The following is a 15,752-nucleotide window of genomic DNA, read 5'->3' as shown; positions in this document are numbered from 1 at the left end:
CCCTGGCTTCCTCCGAGGGCATTGGATCAAGAGTTTCATTTTTTCTCCCAGGTTCTGGGATCCATCTTGCTGCCCCCCCCCCCTGCAATATTCCTAAAACAGGATGAAGGGGGGGGATTCTGGAGGAGAGCCAATCCATCTTTTGCCATCTGATCCAGGATGGTTCAGGTTCCTCCTCCTCTCCTCCTCCTCCTCCTCCTCCTCCTCCTCCTCCTCCTCCTCCTCCTCCTCCTCCTCCTCCTCCTCCTCCTCCTCCTCCTCCACCTCCTCCTCCTCCTCCTCCTCCTCCTCTCCTCCTTGCTGTCGGAAAGGTGGGTTGGAAGGAGCCTCATGGCTCCGGGGAAAATGTTAGACTCCATGGTTGAATTCCAAATAGGACAACCCCATTTTCCTTTCGGCAGCTGTAGGGCCATCTGCTCCCATCTCCTGCCCCCAATGTTTCCGCCTCCTAAAAAACACAATTTCTACACTTGCACCTTCAACCAGATCATCATCATCTTCTTCTTCTTCTTCTTCTTCTTCTTCTTCTTCTTCTTCTTCTTCTTCTTCTTCTTCTTCTTCTTCTTCTTCTTCTTCTTCTTCTTCTTCTTCTTCTTCTTTCTTTTTTCTTCTTCTTCTTCTTCTTCTTCTTCTTCTTCTTCTTCTTCTTCTTCTTCTTCTTCCTTCCTCCTCCTCCTCCTCCTCCTCCTCCTCCTCCTCCTCCTCCTCCTCCTCCTCCTCCTCCTCCTCCTCAACTCCACATTCTTCTGGCGCTGACGTGGTTACCAATTTGGGTAATGAAATGTCTACAAGAAAACCACCAACCTCAGAGCACCATGGACCCCAAAGTCCATCTCCTCCTCCTCCTTCTCCTCCTCCTCCTCCTCCTCCTCCTCCTCCTCCTCCTCCTCCTCCTCCTCCTCCTCCTCCTCCTCCTCCTCCTCCTCCTCCTCCTCCTCCTCCTCCTCCCCAAACTCCACACCCTTCTAGCAGTGATGAGGTTACCAATTTGGGTAATGAAATGTCTACAAGAAAACAATCAACCTCAGAGCACCATGGACTCCACAGTCCATCTCCTTCTCTTCCTCCTCCTCCTCCTTGGTCTCTAGATGTCACCACCTCTGGAAAAGGCTCAGCAACATGTTTGTTTGATTACGTGCCACCATGTTGGTGTTGACCTTTGGAGGCCACATGGATAGATGTTCTGCAGGATGGTCTGTCCCAATATTGGTGCTTTGGATCTTCTAAGGATGCTCCCATCATTACTGCAACTGAGTCCATCCCCTGGTTGTCCTCTTCTTCTCTTCTCTTCTCTTCTCTTCTCTTCTCTTCTCTTCTCTTCTCTTCTCTTCTCTTCTCTTCTCTTCTCTTCCACCTTTCCTAGCTTGATGGACATCTCAAGGAAGCTGTGACTTCCGACAAGGTGTCCAAAATATGATAGTTGGAGTCCGATCATTGGTCCATTTCCTTGTTGCTGGATGTCCTCTCTTCTTTTCCACCTTTCCCAGCCTGATGGACCTCTCAAGGAAGATGGGACTTCCTACGAGGTGTCCAAAATATGATCATTGGAGTCCGATCATTGGTGCCTCAAATAAGAACTCTGAATTGATTTGTTCAGTGATCGATTGGTTTGCTTTCTTGGCCATCCATGGTCTTCTCGAGAGTCTTCTCCAGCCCCCAAATTCAAGAGAGTCAACACTCTTCCTAACCTGGTTCTTCCAAGTCCAACTTTCACTGCCATAGCGGGTCATTGGGAAGACCATGGCTGGCACAGTTCCAGTCACTGTAAGAGCAGACACATCTTGGCATCTGGACACCTTGTTCCAAGGCCTTCACTGTTACCCTACTGTTCTGACCCCCCTCTCCATGCCTGTGAATAAAACAGAACACAGGCTTGGCTGTTTGCCACTGTTTAATTACTGAGATAACTAATCCTTTAGCTGAGGGCCCAGACAACTCAGGTTCAATAGAGCAACCCAGATAAGTCGAATGAAGCAACGCAGGTAGTCCAAATGAGCAGACATGGCTAGAATACATAGATTTCCTTAACTACTAATTCGAACAGTTGTTTCCTGCAAATGTCCCCTCCCAACGCCTCACCTAATCTCTCTTGGGAGTTGCTGCTTCCGTTTCTCAGTCCTTCTCAATCTAGCATCAGGGACGAATTGCCTTTGATCCTCCCCACTGCTCCATGCCTCAGGCGCCTCCGGGGGGGGGGGCGTTTTTGGCCTCCCTAGGCCAGGGGACAGCAATCCGCGGCTCTAAAGCCACATGTGGCTCTTTCATACCCCTGCTGCACCTCCCTGTTGCTCAAAATATGCATCACAACCGCCAATGGGTGACACCTGCCAGGACGTGATTTATTGAGCTTTTTGACCCCCGGTAGGCCAAGCCTGGATAATTCCAAGAAACGTTTCAGACAAAAACAGAACATTTAATTCAACTACATAGTTCTGTGGCCGCTCAGGAAATAGTCAGGACGGGAAGGCTTTTGTAGCTCCCTGTGTTTATTTTTTCTGTGGGAAACGGGCAGTGGTGGGTTTCAAAATTTTTCAGAACCTCTTCTGTAGGTGTGGCCTGCTTTGTGGGAGTGGCTTGCTGGCCATGTGACCGGTAGGACTGGCTTGCCAGCCATGTGACTGAGTGGGAGTGGCTTGGCAGCCATGTGACTGGGTGGGCATGGCCAACTTGTAAAATGTGGTGAAACTCACTTAACAACGCTATTGCTTAGCAACCAAAAGGTTGGCTCAGAAACTCTGGCATTGAAGTGTACAAGACCCTTGCACCCCTAACCCTTTAGGGGAAAAAACCCCATGGGTGTTCAAACTTGACAGCTTTAAGACTTGTGGACTTCAACTCCCAGAATTCCTCCTCCAGTCATGTTGCCTCAGGAACTCTGGCATTGAAGTGTGCAAGACTTAAAGCTGTCAAGTTACAAGACCCTCGCACTCCTAACCCTTTAGAAAAATAACCCCAGGGGTGTTCAAACTTGACAGCTTTAAGACTTGTGGACTTCAACTCCCAGAATTCCTCCTATAGTCATGTTGGCTCAGGAACTCTGGCATTGAAGCGTGCAAGTCTTAAAGCTGTCAAGTTACAAGACCCTTGCACCCCTAGCCCTTTAGGAAAAAAACCCCCAGGGGTGTTCAAAGTTGACAGCTTTAAGACTTGTGGACTTCAACTCCCAGAATTCCTCCTCTCGCTCTTCATCTTGATGATGTGCGGATGGGGGGGGAGGGAGATGGAACCGGTACTAAATGGCACTGTAGATTTGTGGAACCTCTTCTATAGAAGAGGTTAGAGCTGGCAGGAACCCACCTCTGGAAACGGGTATAAATGGCTCTTTGAGTGTTTAAGGTTGCCGACCCCTGCCCTAGGCTCTGGAGCAGTGGTGGGTTTCAGCCGGTACGTAATGGTATGACTGTACTGGTAGTAGCCAGGAGAAGCGGCCACCGTACTGGTACGGTGGCTCGTTTGGCCCAATGCGCCCACCCACATCCCATGCCTGTTTTTAAAGCAACCGGCCAATTGCACACGTGTGCACAGCGTAGGTGCCTGCGCGACCTCCGACAAGCAATTGGGTGTCGCAGGGGCGGTGGACTGCGCATGTGTGCGCAGCGCGTGTGGACGAACAGGATGCCTGGCCCCGTATGCAGCGTACTGGTAGTGACGGGGAGAGGAACCCACCACGGCTTTGGAGGCTTTCCCCCAACCTTGGGTGGGGGGAGATCAAAAACTGCTGGAAGTTCTGGGAGGCCCCTTTTCCCCCTCCCTGGGACCCTACATGGGCCCTGGACTTCCCTTGCATTCAAAGGGGGCACATGGAGACTCCTGGGAGGGGGTGAGGTAGGGCAGGAGGGGCGGGGCCAGCCAGGGATTTGGAGGTTCTCTGAACTGGCCATAATATTAGCTGTACAGGTTCTCCCGAATCCAGGTGGACCCGTAGCAGCCCACCCCTAAGTATAAATCCTTCCTTGCCCCACCATCCAGTCAGAGCTGAAGAAGCTTCTTGGATGAGAAGCGAAACATCTTCAAAGGAAAATCTGGAAGCCTCTTGCGGGGGAAAAAGCATCTTTGAGACTACCACGAGTTGGTTTGTGGTGCATTTCGTGACTGTGGATTCCGGGGCCAGAATCCCTATCACCCAAAAATAATAATTGACAATTACGCTAGAAACAGATTTTACAAATGAAACCCATCAGCTAAAGATTGGACCTTCACTACATAAGCAAAAACATCCCCAGGTTTTTTGGGGGGGTTTTCTTTGCTTCTGGAAAGGATGGAAGGAAAGGCAGGAGGGATGGCGGGAGAAGGAGGGAAAGGAAAAGAGAAAGAGAAGGGAGGGAGGGAGGAGAAAAGGGAGAGGAAGGAGAAGGGAAGGAGAGCAAGAGGAAAGGAAATAAATGGATGTGGAAGGGAAAGATGGAGAGAAGGAAGAGAAGGGAGAAAGGAAAAGATGGAGAGAGGGGAAGGAAGGAAGGAAGGAAGGAAGGAAGGAAGGAAGGAAGGAAGGAAGAGGAAGGACAGGGAAAGGAGAGGAAAGGAAATAAATGGATGTAGAAGGGAAGGAAAAGATGGAGGGAACAAAGAGAAGGGAGAAAGGAAAAGATAGAGAGAGGGGAGGGAGGGAGGGAAGGAAGGAGCAAAGGGAGAGGAAGGACAGGGAAAGGAGAGGAAAGGAAATATATGGATGGAGGGAAGAGAAGGGAGGAAGGAAAAGATGGAGGGAGGGAAGGGAGGAAGGAAAAGATGGAGGGGAGGGGAAGGAAGGAAGGAGAAAAGGGAGAGGAAGGAAAGGAGAGGAATAGGAAAGGGAACAAACGAATGTAGAAGAGAAGGAAAAGATGGAGAGAAGGAAGGGAAGGGAGAGAAGCAAGCAGTTTCAGGATGTTGGGTGTGGTGTGAATCAAAACGATTGAAAAAGGTGCAAATAATATCCAGAATAGCATTAACATAACTCACTCATATCCCGCCCCCTCCCAATCCAACCAAGTGTGAATCCATCCAAGGAGGCCAAGATATTGCCCCAAACCAAATGCATTTATGGAAAGAAAGAAAGAAAGAAAGAAAGAAAGAAAGAAAGAAAGAAAGAAAGAAAGAAAGAAAGAAAGAAAGAAAGAAAGAAAGAAAGAAAGAAAGAAGGAAGGAAGGAAGGAGACAGACAGACAGAAAGAAAAAAATAGATCTTTCAAGTCCCTGCTCTTCCTGACGCCCCACAACCTTGACCCAGCATTCCCTCTTCTGTTCTCACATGCAATTCTCTCCTTGTTTACTTGAGTTCCCCAACCCACCTTGTCTGAATCATTTTCCCACACCAAGACAACCGTCTGCTTCCCGTCTTCCGGCTTGACGGCTCCGGCTGAGAGGCTGACCTGGATGAATAATGCATGGGGGTTAATGAGGAAGCAGATGAGGCTTCGCCAGGGAATAACGAGGAGGTGGGATGGCGAGGCGGGCACTGAGGGGAGGGGGGTGAAGGAGGGTCTCAGAGAAGCAAAACTCCATGAAATGGGCCAAGGAACTGTAGAAAGAAATCTCCTTCTGGGTTCAGTCCCAAGTGGGGAAAAGACACTGGAAACAGGGAGGCTGCTTGGAAAGATGGTTTTCATGGTGGACAGGATCACATCCCTTGAAGATCTTGGGTGAAGGGAAAAAGGGAAGGGATGCTGAGAGTTTTATACCCTCTCTGGGATTTTGAATTTGAGCTTCTATTCTGATTGGTTGTCAGACTCCCACGGGGCTATGCAGGGGCAACTCTTTAGGCTGTCCTGAGTCCCAGGCTTGGTTGAGCCTTGCTGGGTGATGTAATCTTCCCAGGGGCTATGTGGTAGAGGGCTTTGGGCCATTCCTCCTATGGCTCTGCCAGAAGGAGGTAGATCTTTGTTATGTAGAATAGACTGGCCCAGGCCTGAGTGGCCCCACCCAAAGGGAATAAAAGAGGAGCGGCAGGGGAGTGGAGTTTGCAGGAGACAATTCGTTCCAGTAACTGGAAGGAGGAGGAGCTTCCAGCGATGGCGGTCGCCTCTTGAGCTCCAGGAGTATCATGGAGCTCCTGACCGGGTAGGGGATTGCTGCCGGCCCCCATGTCATCGGAGGGGGCCGAGAGTTGGATAGCCCGACCACCCAGGCATGTTTTGGGCTTGTTTTGGCCTGCCAGGGTAGTCGGTGAAGATCGGAGAGAGAGGAGGAACGGAGGGCTGCAAGCGGCTAGGAGAAAACAATGGCGACGGTGCGGTGTGGTTGCGCTGGCGGCGCGGGCGCCGACAGCCGAAAAAGCCGACCAAAAGCCGGAAAAAAGTAAGGAGGAGGGGGCGAGAGGCTCCGGAGGCACCGAAGGCACCGGAGAGACTCCAGAGACACCGGAGGGCACCGGAGGAACAACGGGGCGCTGGAGAGACACCAGAGAGGTGAGCAGGGCTGGGAAGCAGCCGGAGGCAGCTGGAAGAGACAAAGGGAGACGGCTGCGGCGACGGACAAGTGGAGGGAGCCGCAGCCAGGGACTCCTTTAAGATATTTTGCCGTTCCTGGCTGCTCCCATGCCCCTGCCGGGCCCTGCTAACGCTAGTAGGCTAACACTAGGAGCCAAGCAACTGGGCCAAGAATGCCCCCCCCCCACTCATCGGGGGGGCCACATCCACCTGGATGACATCCACCTGGAACCAGCTGAACTATCACCTACCCTTTTACCATCTTCTACCACCTTTGCTTTCCTCCACCATCCGGGATATTCAAACACTTCCCGCCCTCCCCCCCCTTCCTCCAAGTACCATCTGGACACTAAAAAAACCCCCCGTCCTCCATTGAGACTCTAGCCCTACCGGCTATTAACTATTAACTTTGTATTATCAGCACCCTTACCCTACTGGGACTGTTAACAACTCATCAATCTATTCGAGGTTAGACCTGTTCCGCCTGCGGGAGGCCCCTCTCTCGCAGGCATGGCCCTTGGCTCTCTCAAGGGCCAGCCTTGATGACGGGTTTGTGAACCCCGAGAGGTGGAAGAAGAGGAAGCTGAGGGGCTTTTTATCAAAATGTTTTGCATTGTTTTTAGGGGGTTCTGGGAAGTGGGGGGGGGGTAACCAGGCCGGGAGGGAAGCCAGTGCCAGACGAACAGGTGAGTCCAGAAGGGAAGTGAGCGGGGTGGGGGGGGGGAGAGGGAACAAGCTATTCCAGTAGAGGGTTGTTTTATTACAACGGTCGCGGGTAGGGGGGGATGCGAGGACAAGAGAAGATCACAAGGTCATTTGGGAGACCGTGGCTGCTGGCTACGCCTGGTCGTTCGTACCAACCCCCGCAACCTAGGTGGTCGGGAACTACAGAGACAGGGCCTGCGGCTGGTGCTTTGCAATGCAAGGTCCGTGACCAACAAGGCCCCCCTCATTAATGAGTTGATCTCTGAGGGGGAGCTGGACCTTGCAGGAATAACGGAGACCTGGTTGGGTCACGAGGGTGGGTTACCCCTTGTGGAAATGTGCCCACCGGGTTTCCATGCATTCCATCAGCCTCGGGCCCTGGGTAGGGGTGGAGGGGTGGCGGTAGTTATACGGGACTGTCTAGAGCCGAGGGAGTTCACTGTCCCTCAGAGACCCGGATGTGAGTCACTAGGTGTGAAATGGGGCCCAGGGAGGCAGTGGGGTCTGCTGATTGTATACTTGGCTCCTCGCTATACGTCAGCGGCCCTGCCCGAGCTCCTCGAGCTGATCTCGGAGACGGCGGTAGAGATCCCCAAACTTTTGGTTATGGGGGATTTCAACCTGCCGTCGGCGGGAGCAGCATCCGAGGTGGCTCAGGAGTTCATGGCTTCCATGACAGCCATGGGCCTGCCCCAACTAATTCAGGGCCCCACACACGAAGGTGGCCACACACTGGACCTTGTTTTTGTATCTGAGCAGTGGACGAGTGATCTGGGAATAGGGGATTTAGATATTATTCCCCTGTCATGGTCAGATCACTCATGTCTCCGGCTAGACTTCCCTGGCGCTACCCTCCACCGTGAGGAGGCGGAGCCAGTTTGTCCAAGCTGGTACCGCCCCAAGCACCTGATAGAACCGGATAGGTTCCAGATGGAGCTTGGGCCACTACCTGTAGCCCTGACCCGCGCTCGGTCGGAGGACCTAGTCGCCGCCTGGAATAGGGCGACGGCTGGGGCCTTGGACCGGGTTGCGCCTTTGCGACCTCTCCTACGGCAGCGACCCACCCGGGCTCCTTGGTATACCGAGGAGTTGAGGGTGATGAAGCGCCATAGGAGACGTCTAGAGAGCAGGTGGAGGTCCTCACGCTCCGAGTCTGACCGAGCACAGGTAAGAGCCTATTTACGGACCTACCTTGTGGCATTGAGAGCGGCCAAACGCAGACATTGTGCCGCTCTCATTGCGTCTGCGGATAACCGCCCTGCCGCCCTGTTTAGGGTGACCCGCTCCCTCTTGTCGCAAGAGACGCGGGGGGCACCCTTACAGGGAAGAGCAGAGGAGTTTGGGGAATATCTGCAGAACAAAGTCGCTCAGATCCGAAGCGGGTGGGCCCCCTCCAGTGGACTGGACGGGCCACCAACAGCGAGTCTTGTGAGACCACTCTGGGAGGAGTTTCACTCTGTTGCCCCCGAGGACTTAGACAGGTTGCGTGGACGGCTGCGACCCACCACATGTTCAATGGACCCGTGTCCCTCCTGGCTGGTACTGGCATCCTGGGAGGTGACACGAGGCTGGCTTCTGGGCCTGGCGAACGCCTCATTGGGTGAGGGATCCTTACCAACTGCCTTGAAAGAGGCGGTGGTGAGGCCCTTACTCAAGAGGCCTTCACTTGACCCAATGGAGCTAGCTAATTATCGTCCAGTCTCCAACCTTCCCTTCCTGGCGAAGGTTGGTGAGAATGTGGTGGCGCAGCAATTTCCACGTCACCTCGATGAATCCGATTACCTAGACCCACGCCAGTCCGGCTTCCGACCCGGGCACAGCACAGAGACAGCCTTGGTCGCGTTGGTTGATGATCTCTGGAGGGCCAGAGATAGAGGTTGTTCCTCTATCCTGGTCCTATTAGATCTCTCAGCGGCTTTTGATACCATCGACCATGGTATCCTATTGCGCCGGCTGGAGGGGATGGGAGTCGGAGGCACCGTTTTACGGTGGTTCGGCTCTTACCTCTCCGGCCGGATGCAATAGACAGGGGGGCAGAGGTCGACCCTGAGGCCACTCTCTTGTGGGGTGCCGCAGGGGTCGGTCCTCTCGCCCCTTCTGTTCAACGCATATGTGAAGCCGCTGGGCGAGATCATCCGTGGTTTTGGGGTTGAATATCATCTGTACGCTGATGATACCCAGCTGTACATCTCAACCCCAAGCCACCCCAACGAGGCTGTCGAAGTGATGTCCTGGTGTTTGGAAGCCGTCGGGGTCTGGATGGGGGACAACAGACTCAAGCTCAACCCTTCCAAGACTGAGTGGCTGTGGCTACCGGCACCTCGGTTCAGCCAGCTGATTCCATCGCTGGCCATAGGGGACGAGCAATTGCCCCCTGTGGAACGGGCGCGCAATTTGGGCGTCCTCCTAGATGCCCGGCTGTCAATGGATGACCATGTGGCAGCCGTGGCAAGGGGGGCGTTCCACCAGGTTCGCCTGGTGCGCCAATTGCGCCCCCTACTGGACCGGGATGCCCTACGCATGGTCACTCATTTATTTATTTATTTATTTATTTATTTATTTATTTATTAGATTTTTAGACCGCCCCTCTCCCAGAAAGGGACTCGGGGCGGTGTACAGTCAATACAAATAAAATCGGTCATAATAATAAAATACATTTAAGATACATTTGGAGGGGGAGATAGGCTGTACTAAGAAATAAATATATTCTAATCCTAAAAACATCACAATTAAAACCCCAAACCCAATTAAAATAAAATAAATCCCCGGGAGGTAAAACTAAGAAAGTGCCAGGCCAGCTGATTGAAATAGGTGAGTCTTTAACTTTTGCCGGAAGGAACGGAGGTCGGTGGTAGTTCGAATGTCTGGGGGGAGGTCATTCCAGAGGGTTGGGCCCATCACAGAGAAGGATCTACTCCTAGGCGTCGCCCGCTGGCATTGCCTAGCAGACGGCACCAGGAGGAGCCCCTCCCTGTGTGAGCGGATAGGTCGCAGGGACGTGTGTGGTAGGATGCGATCCTGCAGATAACTAGGTCCTATGCCATGGAGCGCTTTAAAGATGGTGATCAATACCTTGAAACGCACCCGAAAGGCCACAGGTAGCCAGTGCAGCTCGCGCAGGAGAGGTGTTACGTGGGAGTAACGTGTACTTCCCATAATAACCCGCGCGGTGACGTCTCGCCTAGACTACTGTAATAACTCATGCGCTGGTGACGTCTCGCCTAGACTACTGTAATGCTCTCTACATGGGGCTTCCCTTGGGACGCGCCCGGAGACTGCAGCTAGTCCAGAACGCGGCTGCGCGGGTTGTCATGGGGAGTACCAGATACTCCCACGTAACACCACTCCTGCGCGAGCTGCACTGGCTGCCTGTGGTTTTTTGGGTGCGTTTCAAGGTTCTGATCACCATCTTTAAAGCGCTCCATGGCACAGGACCTAGTTACTTGCGGGATCGCATCCTCCCACATACATCCCTGCGGCCAATACGCTCATACAGGGAGGGGCTTCTCCAGGTGCCATCCACTAGGCAATGCCAGCGGGCGGCGCCAAGGAATAGGGCCTTCTCTGTGATGGGCCCAACCCTCTGGAATGACCTCCCCCCCGATATTAGAACCACCACGGACCTCCGCTCCTTCCGACAAAAATTGAAGATTCACCTGTTCCGATTAGCTGGCCTGGCATAATTATAACTGTTATAACTGTTACCTCCTGGAAATATATTTTTAACTGGTATTTTAAGGGTATTGTTTTAAATTTAATTGATTTTAGGGATTTTAAAGCCATATTTATATTCTTGCTGTACAGTTCTTTTAGTTCTTTTAACCTCCTCCATATTTATTTATTTATTCATCTGTTTATCTATTTAATGAATTTTACTGTGGATGATGTATTTGCTGTGTGGACTGTACACCGTCCCGAGTCCCTTTTGGGAGAGGGGGCGGTCTAGAAGTGCAAAGAAATAATAAAAATAATAATAATAATAATTCCTGCATTCTTGCCAAATATGGTGGCCTCTGACAGATATCCGCCTGGCCACTCTCCAAGCCTGATGAAGGTTGGGAATTGTGGACTATCTTGAAAGACGGTGGGAGAGGAAAGACTTGGCTGGAGAGGAATTCACTGTCAATGAAATAAAAGGGGTTTATCGGGACGAGGACTCGGCTTCGTGCTGCTGGGGAAGCCTCGGTCAGAACATCCTCCTCCTCTCCACAAATTCCATTCCCTTCTAGCATTGATGATGTTACATAGCTGGGTATTGAGATGTCTCCAAGAGGTTCAGAGCGCATGAAGGACCCACAGTCGTCGTCCTCCTCCTCCTCCTCCTCCTCCTCCTCCTCCTCCCCCCCCTCCTCCTCCTCCTCCTCCTCCTCTCCCTTCTAGCACTGATGACATTACCAAGTTGGGTCAGTAAAACCAACTGCGAGCAAACCATCACGCAAAGCACCAAGGACCCCACCGTACAACCCTGAGCTACAAATATTCTTTTTTAATCGGGCTGAACTTTCCTTCTCTTCTTTCTTGGAAACCCCGTGTCCCTTTGACCCTTCCAAAGGATGTTTCCCCCCACCAAATCTTTGCCTTTTGAAGGTCGCCTTGTTGGGGTTGTTTTCCCCATGAAAACAACCTCCTTCTCAGGCCGAAATACCTGGCCTATCTCAATTAAGCAGGTCGTCAGTTTGACCTCGGCCTGATGGAGAGCGATAGCATCTCCCGTCTGGCATTCGGGCTAAATTGCTTGTTAAATCCTCAGGCCCCGTGTTAAAAGATCCGCAGCTATCTCCGAAACAGGAATAACGATACACCAAGAAGGACCTGAGCGAGGCCCATTAGCGAAAAGAGGAACGCCTGGTGTCTGCTTTCTATGCGGCTACGACAATCGTGAGAACTTCGGTATCCATCACCGGGCGCTGGAGGCAAAAACCTCTCCATTTCCAGGGCACATGCGAGAGACGAGCCCACGGAAACCAAACTGTTTTAGACGGATTATTTTTCTTCGACTTGTTGGCTCTACAAGCTTGGCTGTAAATGTCAGGTTTTCGAAATCAAGCAGCGCCTTCATTCCCCACACCTGGTCTAGTGGTTAAGGTACCAGGAGACTGTGAGTTCTAGTCCCACCTTAGCTATGAAAGGCAGCTGGATGACTTTGGGCCAGTCACCAGGAGAGTGTGAGTTCTAGTCCTGCCTTAGGCATGAAAGCCAGCTAGGTGACTTTGGCCCGATCACCAGGAGACTGTGAGTTCTAGTTCCACTTTAGCCATGCAAACCAGCTGGGAGACTTTGGCCCAATCACCAGGAGACTGTGAGTTCTAGTCTCGCCTGAGAGATGAAAGCCAGCTGGGTGACTTTGAGCCAATCACCAGGAGACTGTGAGTTCTAGTCTTGTCTTAGAGATGAAAGCCAGCTGGGTGCCTTTGGGCCAATCATCAGGCAACTGTGAGTTCTAGTCCCACTTTAGGCATTAAAGCTGACAGGTGACTTTGGCCCGATCACCAGGAGACTGTGAGTTCTAGTCCCACTTTAGGCATGAAAGCCAGCTGGGAGACTTTGGCCCAATCACCAGGAGACTGTGAGTTCTAGTCCCACTTTAGGCATGAAAGCCAGCTGGGAGACTTTGGCCCAATCACCAGGAGACTATGAGTTCTAGTCCCACTTTAGGCATTAAAGCTGACAGGTGACTTTGGCCCGATCACCAGGAGACTGTGAGTTCTAGTCCCACTTTAGGCATGAAAGCCAGCTGGGAGACTTTGGCCCAATCACCAGGAGACTGTGAGTTCTAGTCCCACTTTAGGCATGAAAGCCAGCTAGGAGACTTTGGGCCAATCACCAGGCAACTGTGAGTTCTAGTCTAGCTTTAGGTATGAAAACCAGCTGGGTGATTTTGAGCCAATCACCAGGAGACAGTGAGTTCTAGTCCCACTTGAGGCATTAAAGCTGACAGGTGACTTTGCCTGATCACCAGGAGACAGTGAGTTCTAGTCCCGCTTTAGAGATGAAAGCCAGCTGGGTGCCTTTGGGCCAATCACCAGGCGACTGTGAGTTCTAGTCCCGCTTTAGAGATGAAAGCCAGCTGGGTGACTTCGAGCCAGTCCCTCTGTCTCAGCCGAACCACCTCACAAGACAGTTGCTGTGGGCAAAATAGGAGGAGGAAGGATTATTATCGGTGTTCGCTGTCTTGACTGATTTATAAAAATAAACTCCTGGTGAACAAGAGTTTGTTTTTGAATTCAGCTAGGGTCCCTTGCTGTGAAGAGAGTATTTTATATACTAGAAAACCAACTTCTCCTTCCATTCATTTAATGCCATCCTTCCATCTCTTTAAATCTGAGGTGATCCAGGAACAGGTACAAATGTCTCTTTTTGGGGGGGGGGCAGTTTAAAAGTCTCCCCGCTTTATCGCACTGGGGAACATGTTCAGATTTTTAAAAATAAGCCAGCTAGGAAAGTGACATACAATGACTGAGACAATATTAGAACCCCCATCACAATGAAATTGCACTTCCAACAGTGCACAGAAAAAAGTTGGCAAAAAGTAAAAGTTTCCGTTCTTCTTATCAATTCTGGAATTACCCATTATTTCAAATGAGCTTAAAACGCTCCGCAGGCCAGATTTTATGCCTTCTCGTTCTCTCTCTCTCTCTCTGTCTCTGCTGTCTTTTAATCATTAATGGCATTCAAGGATTAGGAAAATGTCTCTTACGGTGAATAATTTGTAGCTGGAGTTCTTTTCTTTCTAAAAATTTTCATTGTTCGCCCCGAAAACAGGGAGCTGGAAACGAACGATCGATCTGTGGAAAGGCAGGATTCAAACAAAGCCGTACGGGACAATATCTTACCTTCCCGACTTCAAAATACGGAGAATTGGCAGAGGGCACCGTGGGCTATCCATGCCATTCCTCTTTCCTGCTGATGAGGAGAAGAATAGCGTGAGGACATCACTCAGTCCATTTTCTCCAGCTTGAATGACTCACCTGTTGCTTGCTGGCTCAATAGTAGTGACTGCGAGAGGGATCTTGGAGTCCTAGTGGACAACCATTTAAATAGGAGCCAGCTGTGTGCTACAGCTGCCAAAAAAGCCAACACAGTTCTAGGCTGCATCAACAGAGGGATAGAATCAAGATCACATGAAATGTTTTTTCCCCCAAGATCCAGCTGTCCCTCTGCTCACACTGATGTCTGACTCCGAAGGCAGCTGATAACTGTCAGAAGGCCCTGGCCCCATCTCTGCCTCCGACACAGAGCCCTCATCAGAGCCTTCCCCAGACTCCAGGACTGGCCCAGGTTCCTCCCCAGCCTCCTCACTGTCTGAATCTGCTGCCAGCTCTGCTGGCCACTGGCAGGCTACAACAGTGCTTTGTTTAATGACCCCAGGGTTCCCTTTACAACTGCTGCAAAAAAAGGTCATGAAATCAGGTGACATCACCCGGTGATCTGTTTAATGACTGCCATGACTATAATTCCAGGCTCAGTTACAGTCATAAGTCTGTACCTGTAGAAAACCTCTGCTCTCTTCCATCCTTTTTGCATGACACAATTGTGTAGTTTGTCTTATTCCTGGTGGCTTTCCATTTCTTGTTCCTGGCATTTTAAAATAGTTGGCTGCTGTAGCATCTGGGTTTGTTTGTTTGTGTTTTTTTTCTTTCTGCTTGCAATTTTAAAACAGTGTGAGTTCAAAAAAATGTATTTAAAATGTGGTTTCTTTCTTTAAACTGCCCGAGGTGCAAAATAAGAGAAGACAAGCTAAGCCTGGATGCCTGCAAATACATTATATACTGAACCTGGCTGTAAATGTCACCCTGAAAATACATTTTTTTTAATCTACTCAATTTTCTATATTATATAGAGATAATCCTCGACTTACAATCATTTAGTGACCGTTGGAAATTATAGGTAAAGATAAAGGTTCCCCTCACATATATGTGCGAATTGTTCCCCACTCTAGGGGGCGGTGCTCATCTCCGTTTCAAAGCCGAAGAGCCAGCGCTGTCCGAAGACGTCTCCGTGGTTATGTGGCCGGCATGACTCAATGCCGAAGGCGCACGGAACGCTGTTCCTTTTTACGTGCTTTCAAACTGCTAGGCTGGCAGAAGTAATGGGAGCTCACTCCGTTATGCAGCACTAGGGATTCGAACCGCCAAACTGCCGACCTTTCTGATCGACAAGCTGAGCGCCTTAGCCAATGAGCCACTGCGTTGTAGCAGCGTTATATGGCGTTATAGCAGCACTGAATAAAGGGACTTACGTTTGGCTTTTCTCGCAACCGCTGCAGCCTCCCCATCGTCCCCCGATCAAAATTCAGACGCTTGGCAACTGATTCATCTTTATGACGGTTGCAGTGTCCTGGGGTGTGTGTCACATGGTCCCCTTTTGCGAATTTCCGACCAGTGACGCCAATGGGCAAGCTGGATTCACTTAACAACCGTGAGACGAACTCGACAATGGCAGGGATTCGCTTAGCGGCAGTGGCCAGACAGGTCGCTAAAGGGGGCAATTCTCACCGAACAGCTATTTTTTAGCTTAGCAACCTAAAATTTGGGCTCAGTGGTGGTCGTAAGTCAAGGAACGCCTGTAACAAGCAATTATTCTTGTGAAAGAAGATGGAAAGGATTGCATGCAGGCCTTTTATTAAAAAAACCAACCAAA

The 15,752-nt window shown here is 51.0% G+C and overlaps 1 protein-coding gene across 1 annotated transcript in view; it reads left to right on the top strand.

The window, feature by feature from the left end:
• The window catches only part of LOC309395843 (uncharacterized protein), a 95,483-nt gene extending 81,571 nt beyond the window's left edge, over positions 1-13,912 (top strand). The window contains exon 3 of the transcript XR_014175991.1: positions 13,875-13,912. The gene's annotated coding sequence lies outside the window, so the exon portion shown is untranslated. The remainder of the gene's footprint in view (positions 1-13,874) is intronic.
• The last annotated feature ends 1,840 nt before the right edge of the window (positions 13,913-15,752 follow it).

This window comes from Natrix helvetica (genome assembly GCF_964273705.1).
Source record: "Natrix helvetica genome assembly, chromosome: 1".
Classification (NCBI taxonomy): Eukaryota; Metazoa; Chordata; class Lepidosauria; order Squamata; family Natricidae; genus Natrix; species Natrix helvetica.
The sequence above is the reverse complement of the archived record's forward strand: the minus strand, read 5'-3'. Positions and strand labels throughout refer to the sequence as shown.